The following is a 12,778-nucleotide window of genomic DNA, read 5'->3' on the forward strand; positions in this document are numbered from 1 at the left end:
AATCCACTGGAGCCCACCGTTGTCTACATCTCCTCCGCCGAACTGCATCTGCACCTCTGCGCCGGTTCATGGACTTTGTTGGGGGGGGGGGGGGGGGGCGTGAGTTTTGTGTACCTGGGACTTGTTTTTGTGAGGCACGACACCCACAGTACACCAAGACGCACCATTGTCTGCATCTCACCCACTGAATTGCATCTGCGCCTCTGCAGCGGTTAATGAACTCTGTGGGGATTTTTTTGTGTGTGTTTTGAATTTCCTTCTTGGTGTTCAGAGGGCGGGCTGAGTGGCGGACCTCAGTACCATGCCTCTCACCCAGCAGGCCAGCAGTTAATGTCATGTTCTGTTTGTTGCTTTGATGCTTGTCTCTAGCCACAGTTGTTGGTAGACAGTCATGGAATAAAGACGTGTTTCTCCCTTCTACCACAATACCAATGATATCCGGTTTCCATCTACAAGAGCTGCTCCTACAGAAACATCATATCAAAATGAAGAACAGATGTTCTACCGCTGATTTCAGTCACCACATATAGAACCGCAATGACAAGTGATCAGTTATGAATAAAATATTACCTCATGGTTTGCAAAACGAATGTCCCAGAAAAAAGAACTGCCAGCCAATCACAACCCAGCTTCACTTCGATGCCCTTTGCCATTTTTTCCAGTGAAGCCAGATGATCGGTGGGGAAGTTGTAGGCCAGTGTTACATGGAGCTGTTTCTTATGAGGCTCCACATGGATTTCTGGAGAAAAATGTTTGATCAGCTCAAAACTAATATAATATTTGCAATGTGTACAGCAGGGGTGCTCAATACGTCGATCGCGATCGACCAGTCGATCGCTAAGCTACTACTGGTCGATCGCATGACGTTTAAAAAAAAAAAAAATGCTGTATGCTAGAATCCAGCCCATCGCTTGATTGACATACAGGTGGGCCTGTCGGGAGGAAAGCACAGTGAACCGCACATGCGCAATAGACAGTGACTACAACCCCTTACCGCAGCATGTTTAACGACCGCGCACACACAAACCGCCAACGTTTATAAGCTTATCAACGCACTTCTAAACAAAAGAAAGTTTATGACCATCAAAAATGACTGGGGTTGCTGGACCAAGTAAGAAGCCAAAAACGTATCACTTTTATACGGAATGGGAGTTGGACTTTTTTCTCACATTGTCATTTTCTAAGTGCGTTACAAAAATACACGCACTATATTATTTATTTTTATTTTATTTATTTATTGTAGTGGGTAGATCTTTTCATTTTAAAAGTAGCTCGTAAGCTGAAAAAGTTTGAGCACCCGTGGTGTACAGTATTGTGCAATGGTCTTCCTTAGTTGTATTGCTTTGAGAATGCATATCAAATTATGCTTTTGTCATAAAATCTGAAAAAATGTACATTCCCATAACCTATATTCTTTTGTCACGTAATACTTGAACAGTACAGCATGAAGTAAACTTAAAGCCATATTGCCAAGACCATGCATGCATTCATCCATGTATCCATTACATAAACTCCTTGATCAGAGTTACAGAAGCCAAACCTACAGGAGCTAATTTTGAGGAAAAGGCAAACTACACTCTGCCAGTTGATCACAAACAACCAAGATGATGCATGACAAAGTTAACTATTCAGTTAAACATCTATTATTTCTACTTCTCACAATTAAGGCAAAAGGTAATTAAATACGGGCAAACAATTACACTCATTTCAAGTTGCCTGCAGTCTGTGTAAAACCTAAACAAATTGGAAGTCTAGAAAATGTCTTTTGAAATGACGTGAAATGAGGTATTTAAGATGAAAGAAACAGTTTGGTATTGTTCAGCACTTTCTGATAAATAAGATGTGTGGGAGAGGTATGACTGTGATAACATGCCCCTAATCTGTCTGTAAACTACAAAGCATATGATTGGAATACAATTAGCCCGTATCAAATCTAATTTGGCACTAAGATGCCTGAAACAATTCTTTCTCATTAACCTAATTTCCATTAGCGTTTGAGAAAATTACATTGACATACTGACTGACTGCTTTAATAACCTAAGCGGACCTACAATTAGTTATTGTCACAGCTGAAAAAAAAATTGGTCATGGTTCATCACATGGTTACCATGTAGCGAGCAAGCTGGTATAGCATCCACTTTATCCTTAAGGTTCATACCGGCTTTCCTGGCTGCCTCTGAGCTAAAGTCGGCCGCAAGCTGCTTGAGTGCATTAGCCACCTGCTCCTCCACGAAAAGACCAATGAAGTTGAAGGATGTGTACAGTTCGAGGGGCACTGGGGTGGGAAATAGACCCCGCCACTGCCGTACGCTAGCTCGGAGGGCCTCACATAGAGCCTCGACCTTGTGGTCTGCACACTGATGAAAAAGCAAACACAAAGAAATACTAAGATTGATGACATTTATCGTATTTTCCGGACTATAAGTCGTACCGGAGTACAAGTTGCACCAGCCATAATATACATACCGTATTTTTCGGACTAAAAGTCGCTCCGGAATATAGTCACATTAACCATAAAATGCACAATAACGTGGAAAAAAAATATATATATATAAGTCGTTCCTGATTATAAGTCGCACCTCTGGCCGAACTATGGAAAAAAAACTGCGACTTACAGTCCAGAAAATACAGTAGTTCAAACACTTTGACTTGTAGTTTGATGAGTTCCTGTACTCACCGTGAAGAACTGGCACAGCGTGATGTGAGGGAAAATGTTGTGGGCTTTGTTTTTGCCACACTTGACACGACTCTGTTGCCAGAAATGGGAGAGCTGGTTCTGGAGCGGTCCACTGGGTCACAGGTAGAGTACAAATTCCCTGGGTAGAGGGTCATCCAGGAATGGGTCATCCACATGGGAGCACAGCCTGAGGTATAAGTGATACAGAGTATGGAAATATGGAAGGAAGTTATGTTTTCAACACCATTTGTATGTCAGCAAGAAAATTACAATAACATTTTGACTAGGATATAAATCAACATATCCATACTTTATCAGTAATAGAATTAATGACAGACAGCATAAGTTGGGTATCGATTTCGGTGTACAAAATAGTGTTGATTCAATTAGGATTTCATCCTTTTTTTATCCTTGTTAGAGGTAGCCCCAAATGCATGCCTTTATAATTTTATGCTACTTTGCTTTCAGGAAATGGTGTACGAACGCACACACGCACGCGCGCACACACGCACGCACGCGCACACGCACACACGAACACACGCACACACACACAACCCTGCACAGATGATTGTCTACAAAAATATTTGCAGGCATTTATTATTACTGCTAGGTGGCACGATGGCGCACTGGGTAGCATGTCCGCGTCACAGTGTAGAGGTTGTGGGTTCTATTCTGGCTCCAGCCACTAGCATATTCTTCTGGTGCTTGTGGGGGTTTCCTCCGGGTACTCCAGTTTCGTCCCACATCCCCAAAATTAACCCTAACCCTCCCACATCCTCAAAACGTGTTTGGGAGACCGACTGAGCGCTCCAAATCGCTCGTAGGTTTAAATGTGAATGCGGATGGTTGTTCGTCAATGTGTGCCCTAAAATTGTCTGGCAACCAGTTTAGGGTGTCAGCGGGCTCTAACACACCCAAGAACCTCGTGAGAAGAAGCGGTTTGGAAAATAGATGGATGGGTAGATGTATAGATTATTTACTAAACTCCATGTACTCATTTCAGACATGAGCCCCGACAGGGTTTTGCCCAGAAGAGGACAGCGTAACACATTACTGTGTACTGTCTTACTGAGTCGTAATACAATACATCTTTATGTATACTATAGCGCTTTCACCGTAACATTGTTTTTGTCTATTTTTCACCACAGGTTCTGTATAGTCAAGCTTGGTTTTCACTCACCAGCCACAAGCTGCTTGAACAGTCAGGCCTCCAGTTGACACCAGAGCTTTTAAACTGTAACATACAAGAGAGTGCAATGTTAATGGTACTTTAACATCATCTGTCACTAAAAAAAAAAAAGACATATTTCTTTGTACAAAACAAAAATATCAGTTAAGGAATAGGTTCACCATTATACTTTCCATCATCATCATTATATTGCACAGTCCAGTAGTACCAAGGACCTGAGCTATATCATTAGGTAAAGTGTAACCATAGCAGAAGTGACTCTTTAATTATTATTCATTGATAGAAACTGGGATTGAAATTAAAGAATTTCTCTGTGTAAACTAAAATCTTTGTTTTCATTCGGCCTGCACAAGATTGTGGATTCGATGACCAGAGCTAAACATATCCTCGAACGAGATAGAGAGCAATCGCAATTCATCACTCCATCCATCTTTCCCACTGCTTAACATAGCAATCATCACATGCCAAGGAGCTGTAAGCAGTTTTGGATGAATGTAAGACACGCTCTGACATAACAGCATCCCATGAATGGAAAATTTTCATCAGCTAGTATGTTGTCTTTCCATTATTCTGCCATTGGAAAAAAGTCATTCATCATCACTGAATAATTGAGGTGTTTGGGTTGTGTTGAATAAAAGCTCTCCTGTCACAAATTAGCTGGATTTTATCTGCTGGGAAATGGCAATGCTATGTGAGCAGTCAAAATAAAAGTTTTAAATGCTTGATTCAGCAATAACATACTACTGCAGATACAACAAGACATGCTATGACAAGAACTCATCGCTCGGGTTGGAGATGGAGTGACTGTTGTTGGTCACTGTTTAAATAATTAGCATTTTTAGATCCCAAATTATTTAAAACTGCCATTTTAGGGTTATGAAATTACATCTTTTTGCAAAGGTGGCAACTTAGCAAAACAATTAATCCTATTTTCAAGCTCTGATTGTTGTTAAAATGTTATACAAACAAATACAGTTGAGCTAGTTTTAATGTTGTCGAATGTAGTATTTTATTTTGAGTTGTAACAATGTCATGTAAACCAGGACCAAACATTTTTCACTGAGAGTTTTTGGACCCATGTAGTAAATTGACATTCCTTGTGTTAGTTATTAGTTTAGTTATAGTGTGTCTCCCACGGGAGCAACAAAACTTCTCATTAGGGTCTTGGGCTGAAAAAGTTTAAGACTCCCTCCACTATACCCTTTTGAAAAATTACACATTTTTTGTTGAGCGTCAGGTGGACCAGCAATAACATGCTGTGGGCTAACAGACAAATAATAACTACAATAATTAAAACAGATTTGAAACTGCAGATTCTGAACAGAACAAAAACAGGCCCAACAAAAAACACACGGATGCACGCACATGGACACAGCACCCACTTAAGGAAATATTCTTGCAGCTGAACTGTTGAAATAACTGTGGGAAATCCCACAGAATGGTTTCCATCCTTACATTTCCTGTTTACAAATCAAACAAACACATACACATGAAAAACAGCTGGCAGTAAAAAAACTCACTAATTATGTATCAGATAATTCAAGTTTGCGTCAGAGGAATTCTACAAACTATGACGTTTTATTTTCAGTACAAAATGTATTAAATCAGCAATCACAGGTAATTTTTGCACATGAAGAAAATATATGCTCATGCTTGGTAAACGGAAAGCGACAAAGAGATTGATGTATTGTATAACAGCAAACATGGATTGGAATACTACCTCAGGTTATGATTGTTGAAAAAAATGCCCATCTTTTTCCCCCCAGCGAACACATGTACGCACTGCAATTGTGTGGGCACTCCTTGCCTTCTGCTGGTGCGTGGACAGGTTTTGTGCCATAATTCCTCAATTTAGTGTCAGGGATCGGATGGAGCAGGGCAACCAAATGCAGCTTGGACCAGGGTTTATAGGAGAAAACAAAAACAGACTCGGCAAACTGACATGACTTAACAAAATAACTAGAGGACTAACCGACAGGGAGGTGACACAAAGGACGTGAAGACATTAAACGACAAGAAGAACCAAAAAGACATCAAGACGACAACAATGATCCGCCCAGGCGTGAGGGGCAGACAGGACTTATACACACGACAGGTAACAAGAGGCAGGTGAGAATAATCAAACTAATCATGGGCACACGGGAGGGGAGGGGCGAGCACACAGACAGAAATCATGACAACAGACACATAGTGGAACGGCTGGGGACGAGACGTGATATTTAGAAGTTTTATTTTGACTTTGACTGTTCACGGCTGAACGACTGCATTGACTCGCTACTTACAGAAGAACTTAAAGCCAACACAAGTCACCACATCACTGAGTGGAAGAGCACTAAAATGTAATGCTCTCAAATTAGTTCAAATTAATGACAGAACATTTTTAAATCAAAAATATTGTTTACAAGCATACGTACATATATGTTTACCTCAATGAGGGTAAAAAAAAACTAAATAAATACACATCGCCAGTGTTTCGAGCCCGGGTAGGGGTTGAGAAGAGATGAATCTTGCAGTAGAATTGTAACTTACCGATATAACCACTGAGCTGCACCAGTGCAAATGCATGAAGTGGAAATGGGTTATTATTCAAGTTTAGTTCTTTGGTGCATGCCAAAAACTAAGTTTAAAACATACGGGATATTGCCCGCGGTTCGATTCCGAGTAGGGTTTGAGTTGAGTTTTGCAGTGGAATTGTAATTTGATGAAGTAACCACTGAGCTACCCCAGTGTATATACATGAAGTGGAAATAAGTTACCGTATTTGCCGGTGTATTGGTCGACCTTTTTCGATCCAAAATCGACCGAAAAAAATCGACCTCGACTTATACACCGAGTCATAAAATTTAACTTCGTATTCATCGCTTCAAATGTGATGGTAACCAAGGCCGTTTCTCATGCATCTCATTGTGCGTTGCACTTAGAAAATTTGAACCGGGCGGCGTGCGCGAGTGCGCTGCCCGCTGGAAGTCGAATGAGGCTCAGCGATCTCCTCCGCGGTGCTTATAAACAGCCGATCCGCTCGGCGGGGGTATTTTCGGCCACTCGGCGCGTGCGCACGGCCTCCCGGATGTGCCGGGCGGCGTGCGCGAGTGTGCGGCCCGCTGGAAGTCGAATGAGGCTCAGCGATCTCCTCCGCGGTGCTTATAAACAGCCGATCCGCTCGGCGGGGGCTATTTTCGGCCACTCGGCGCGTGCGCACGGCCTCCCGGATGTGCCGGGCGGCGTGCGCGAGTGCGCGGCCCGCTGGAAGTCGAATGAGGCTCAGCGATCTCCTCCGCGGTGCTTATAAACAGCCGATCCGCTCGGCGGGGGCTATTCTCGGTCACTCGGCGCGTGCGCACGGCCTCCCGGATGTGCCGGGCGGCGTGCGCGAGTGCGCGGCCCGCTGGAAGTCGAATGAGGCTCAGCAATCTCCTCCGCGGTGCTTATAAAGTGCCGATCCGCTCGGCTTGGAGCTATTTCCGGCCTCCCGTTGGTGCCGGGCGGCGTGCGCGAGCTCGCCGGCCGCTAGAAGTCGAATGAGGCGCCGCGATCTCCTCCGCGGTGCTTATAAACAGCCGATCCGCTCGGCGGGGGCTATTTTCGGCCACTTAACGCGTGCGCACGGCCTCCCGGATGTGCCGGGCGGGTGCGTGAGCTCGCCGGCCGCTGGAAGTCGAATGAGGCGCCGCGATCTCCTCCGCGGTGCTTATAAAGTGCCGATCCGCTCGGCTTGGAGCTATTTCCGGCCTCCCGTTGGTGCCGGGCGGCATGCGCGAGCTCGCCGGCCGCGATCTCCTCCGCGGTGCTTATAAACAGCCGCATGCGCACGGCCTCCCGGAATTTGAACACATTTCGTCAATAAATTTCGCATATGAAGTTTAATATAATGCAACAATTGAGCTCGACTTATACAAAGGATATATCATAAAATCGTAAATTTCCGTCGAATTTTAGGGGGTCGACTTATACACAGAGTCGACCTGTACACCGGCAAATACGGTATTATTTAAATTTAGTTCTTTGATGCATGCCAAAGTTAAATAACATACTCGACATCACCAGTGGTTCGAGCCCGGGTAGGGTTTGCGAAGAGAGTAATTCTGCAATAGAATTATAACTTGACAATGTAACCACTAAGCTACACTAGTGTAAATGCATGAAGTGGAAATGGGTTATTATTCAAATTTAGTTCTTTGGTGCATTCCAAAAAATAAAGATAAAAAACACACTCGACATCGCCTGTGGTTCGATCCCGGGTAGGGTTTGTGAAGAGACGAAATCTGCAGTAGAACAGGTACTGGACGATGTAATAACTGAGCTACACCATTGCAGATGCATTTAAAAGGAAATGTGTTATTATTTAAATTTAGTTATTTATTGCATAAGTTAAAAACACACTGATTATCACCCGCGGTTCGAGCCCGGGTAGGGTGTGAGAAGAGACGAATTCTGCAGTAGAATTACACGTTGACAAAGTAACCACTGAGCTACACCAGTGCAAATGGTACCTGAAGTGGAAATGGGTTATTCAAGTTTGTTCTTTGGTGCATGCTGTTAGAGATTTGCTCACTCCAACTTATTTTGCAAAAACCACACGGTAGACATGCAAGTTCTTTTAGACGCCTGCAGGTGGAGAGTTCACTCGTTGAAGGAATGAAGTCTAAAAACTCTCCCTCCTGCAAGGGCATATTTATTAAGAGAAACAGAGTGGGGGTAAGAGTAGGTTGAATAGGAAGCCCTTGTGCTCTAGTCAAAACATATCAGGGGATGTTTTACGACCTTGTGGAGGATGGGACAAGGTAGGTTATTTATTACCGGTTGCATTCCAACATAATCATACGATAAGGATAATCTGAAAAACCCTAACATCTCCCTCCTGTTTTATCATATGATTATGCCACCCCAAACAACAAAGACAAGTAAAAGAAAAAAAAATGTGTACATGTATAATGAAGAAAGAAGAATAGTAAAACAAAAACAAACAATGATAGCAACACTTTCCAGTGAAGATGAGGCATTACCTTAATACCCCCAGATCAAACTTATTGTGTAAGCGAAAAACCTGCCGGCCAGATGTTATTAGCAGGAAAATTCTTACACGGTCCCTTTGCCTAAGACGACCAGAATGCTATCAATAAAAAACAAAAACCCAGAAACAGTACATCATTGTATCCATCACTTGCGAAGCATTTTCGATGGTCAAATCATCAAGTTTCTGTAAAACATGCTCAACAGAACAACATCTACGCAATCCATGTTTCATTATCGTCATCACATCCGTCATCTCTAAGAAGTTGTATATGTGCTCGTGTTTTCGTCAGCTGATGATGTTCTAGTCTGTAGGTGTGGTCTGTCACACACACTGGCGCACACACTCGTGTCCAGTTGGCAGGCAGCATCGGACAACTCTTGTGACCATAAAACCATGATCCGTTCTGAACAGGATAGGATGCAGGTGAGGCAGTGCTTCCGAACTTCTGGACGAAGTAGGTCCCGTCCGATGGTGCAGCCATGTTGGTAGTAGAGCCCTTACACCTTGAAAACGGCTCTCTCATCCTGGCACACAGCGGCGATGTCCAAAGCTCTCATCCAGTCTCCTCTCTAGCTGGTCTCTCTGTGTAGGCCACTTGCGGTATTGTTCATCCTCTAACAGTCACATTGAGATTTTCCCAGAATAGCTGATCACAGGCAATGTCTGCAAGTCCAGGGCGGTAAGGGTCGGCATCTTTGACTGTGACAGCACGGTGTTGATATCCAACTCCTGGATGCCGTGTCCCTGTAAAACAATGCTCTAGACTTTCTTGCTACGTTTCACATAATAATAATGATGAGTAAATCATCAGATACCTCTCGTGCATACACCCCAACAAACGTTAAGTAGATGTGAGATAACTTGCATGAAGTCTACTTAACTAAACATTGAGTAAATATGGGATAACTTAAAAACTGTCCCGGTCAACAACAATTCATAAATCGAAACTACAAGGTATAATAGATAAAGAACTTCTCTTTAGCTAGACAAAGAACAAAAGTGTTCTGTTCATAAATAGTGAGGGCCTCTCACAGATAAGACAAGGAAGGGAGTATAAGAACTCCCTAAAACCTGGCAGATGTGTTGGCCTTGAGCGAAGGTATGAGACCTCCGGTTCAGGCTGGCCAGCGCTTCTACAAAACTAATTATCCTGACATTTCCCCACTGTTTATCACATATTTGCTCAAATTCAAACATCACCGTAAACAACCCCTTTTCTCGACTCTCAGTCGTCGGATCACATTCATGAGGACAAATATGTTTACACCAAAGGATAAATGTTGTGATGTCATCATTCAGAATCCCATGGATCTGGGAAAAGTCTGGTAACACAGATGCAGGAATTTTGCCATCAACATCATCATGTTGCCGCTCAGACATTAGGTATATCTGAGCAATCTCGTCCTCCATGGGTGATATTACTGTAGTGGCGAGACAATTAAACAGAGCACGAAGACACGGTATGCAACATCCATACAAGGTGAGCATAGCAGCAATACTGCAACTGATGGTAAAATTGAGGACACAATGGCGTTATACTTCCCAAAAGCATTCATCCACTTGTAGTGCTCTTTCATCCTCGTTTTGAGGGATCGCAGGCCTGCAATTCGTCAGGCTCCCATCAGGGGCGGTGTTGTTGGGGATGAAGGTGCAGCATTGTTCTCCAAACATTGCGCAGACGCCTCCTTTCTCAGACCACAACATATCATGAGCATTGTGGTTCTGGATCGACATTAGGGAAGGCGTGGCTAGCTGTTCATGCACTGCCTCGAGCCCCGCTTGTGTCCGTTTGCCCAATTTCTGCATGTTGTAATGGATGTAATTTATCCTGTCTACGCTCTTGTTCATCGCTCACCAGCAGCAAATGGATGACTCCCATCCCGCTGCAATTTGGTCATTTAATTCTTATTAATCAGGAACTCCTCTAGGGACTCCAATTGCATCAATTTCGGTCAGATCATCGTCGCCTCTCAAATTTAAAGACATTTTGGTTTTTACCAGCTTTTTCCCCAGATCTTGGCATGTTGATGTATATACAATTTCGCTTGACTACATTCTCTGAAAGCAATGGCTTCTTTTTTTTTTCTTTTTTCTCTCAATGGATATTATGCTCTGTCACACACTTCACAATCCAGTAGACGTGACAGATTTCACACAATCTTTGGTCAATGGCAACGGTACAACATAAATAATCGGTCGCAAAGCCATACATATGACATATTCAATTTTTTTCTGTCTTTGCAGCTTGTTTTGCCATAAGCAATCAATTGTTTCTTTTTTCAGTTACTCTTATAGTTAGTTACCTGAAAGTAATTATCCACATTCATTCTAGATATTCATCCCATTCTTTAACATCTACAGAGGTTGTTGACAAAGTACACATATCAACATCATACTTTCATGGCAGTCCAGATCCGACACAGCAGATCATCCTGCAAAGGTCAAATTGATCTTTTAAATTGGAGGCATTCAGTGTTTTTGTTTTTGTTGAAACAAGCTCTACAAAAAAAAATGTTTTGTTTTGAAAATGTTTTGAATATGAATCAAATCCATATGTTGTATAAAGCTGACTGACCTGCCCCACTATCCCTCCTCTTGAGCCATGTGACACGCACCATGGCTCAATATTGCTGCAATTTGCATAGGTTCTTTGGTAGGGTAGGTCATTTATAGATGCCATTCTCTAATCTTGCCCCTTTTTTCGTCCATAATTGAATTTCACTCTATGGAATTTGTCACTGCACATCTTTAAAAATGTTTCAGTGATCTAATCTGTTTCTTGTGTGTATAAAATTTGAAGTGTCTTTTGCGCTGCAGCTTTGTGGTTCTGTCTGCAAGCTTGTTACCTCTTGACACCTTATCAGTCTCGTGTGTGTGTGTGTACTGCACACGTGCACATAGCTACTTTTCGTGGCAATTGGACTGTTTTGACAACTAGCTTAGCAAGTAAATGGATGCCTTCCCCGAATGGGGAGTGACTCAGCTAGCAAATGATTAGACATTTTCACTTTCTTGTAGTTTCTTTAGTTACTTTTCAATCGTTTTCTCATTGTTTATCACAAGAATCTTAGAAATTTGAATACGAATCAAAACGTATGTTTTATTTTACTCAATTGCATGATTTACAGAATCCATATGTAGTAAAGTGTTGTATTACTACATATGATTTCATCATCTTTTAATTTGACTTTCTTTCCAAAACGCTTCTTAATTTCTCAGTTCACACATCTTCTACATGTGTTACTGGTTCTCCAGTTTTTTCTCTAGTTAACTATCAATCCAAAAGCTACGTTTTTCTTTTTAGCATTCAACCTGCTCAAAATCACTCTTTCATCAAAGTCGCTCTACTAATTTTCTATAGTAGTCGCCAACGACTTCAACCATTCAACCTTTCATTCGGGCAATCATTCATCAATGCTTATCATATGCATCTCACACAGTCTCCAAAAAGGAGATTGGTCCCATTTCATCCAAGCTCACCACACACCATTCATATATCATTTTCAACTCAAGTTTCCTGGTAGAACAATCCACCAATCAAAAAACTTAACTAAAACAAACAACTGGCAAATTAATCAGAATTTTTTTTTCTTTGTTTTTAAATTTGAAGAACTCAAACTCTCAGATTTAGCTTGCATTTAGAATTTTGCATAATCTTATAACACAACCAATCAATTATTCCTATTAAATGTAGCATTGCAAAATCTTAAATTCACAATTTAGCTTCTCCCAATTCCTGAAAGCATGTTCTGTTGTTTTGTTTACTCCGAATTTCTCATGAGAGCTTGACACTAACATGCACTAGTGTGGATTAGTTTCTGCTCGCAAACAGATTTCTCTCTTTTTTCTTTCATTTTATCTGTCAAAATTGTTTCTGTTCTGCGGTGTAAATTGAATA

At 42.1% G+C, this 12,778-nt stretch overlaps 1 pseudogene; it reads right to left on the reverse strand.

Moving 5' to 3' along the window:
• Positions 1–449: 449 nt before the first annotated feature.
• Positions 450–12,778, reverse strand: part of LOC125971955 (ubiquitin-associated and SH3 domain-containing protein B-like) — a 31,563-nt pseudogene continuing 19,234 nt past the window's right edge.

This window comes from Syngnathus scovelli, chromosome 7, assembly GCF_024217435.2.
Source record: "Syngnathus scovelli strain Florida chromosome 7, RoL_Ssco_1.2, whole genome shotgun sequence".
Lineage (NCBI taxonomy): Eukaryota > Metazoa > Chordata > Actinopteri > Syngnathiformes > Syngnathidae > Syngnathus > Syngnathus scovelli.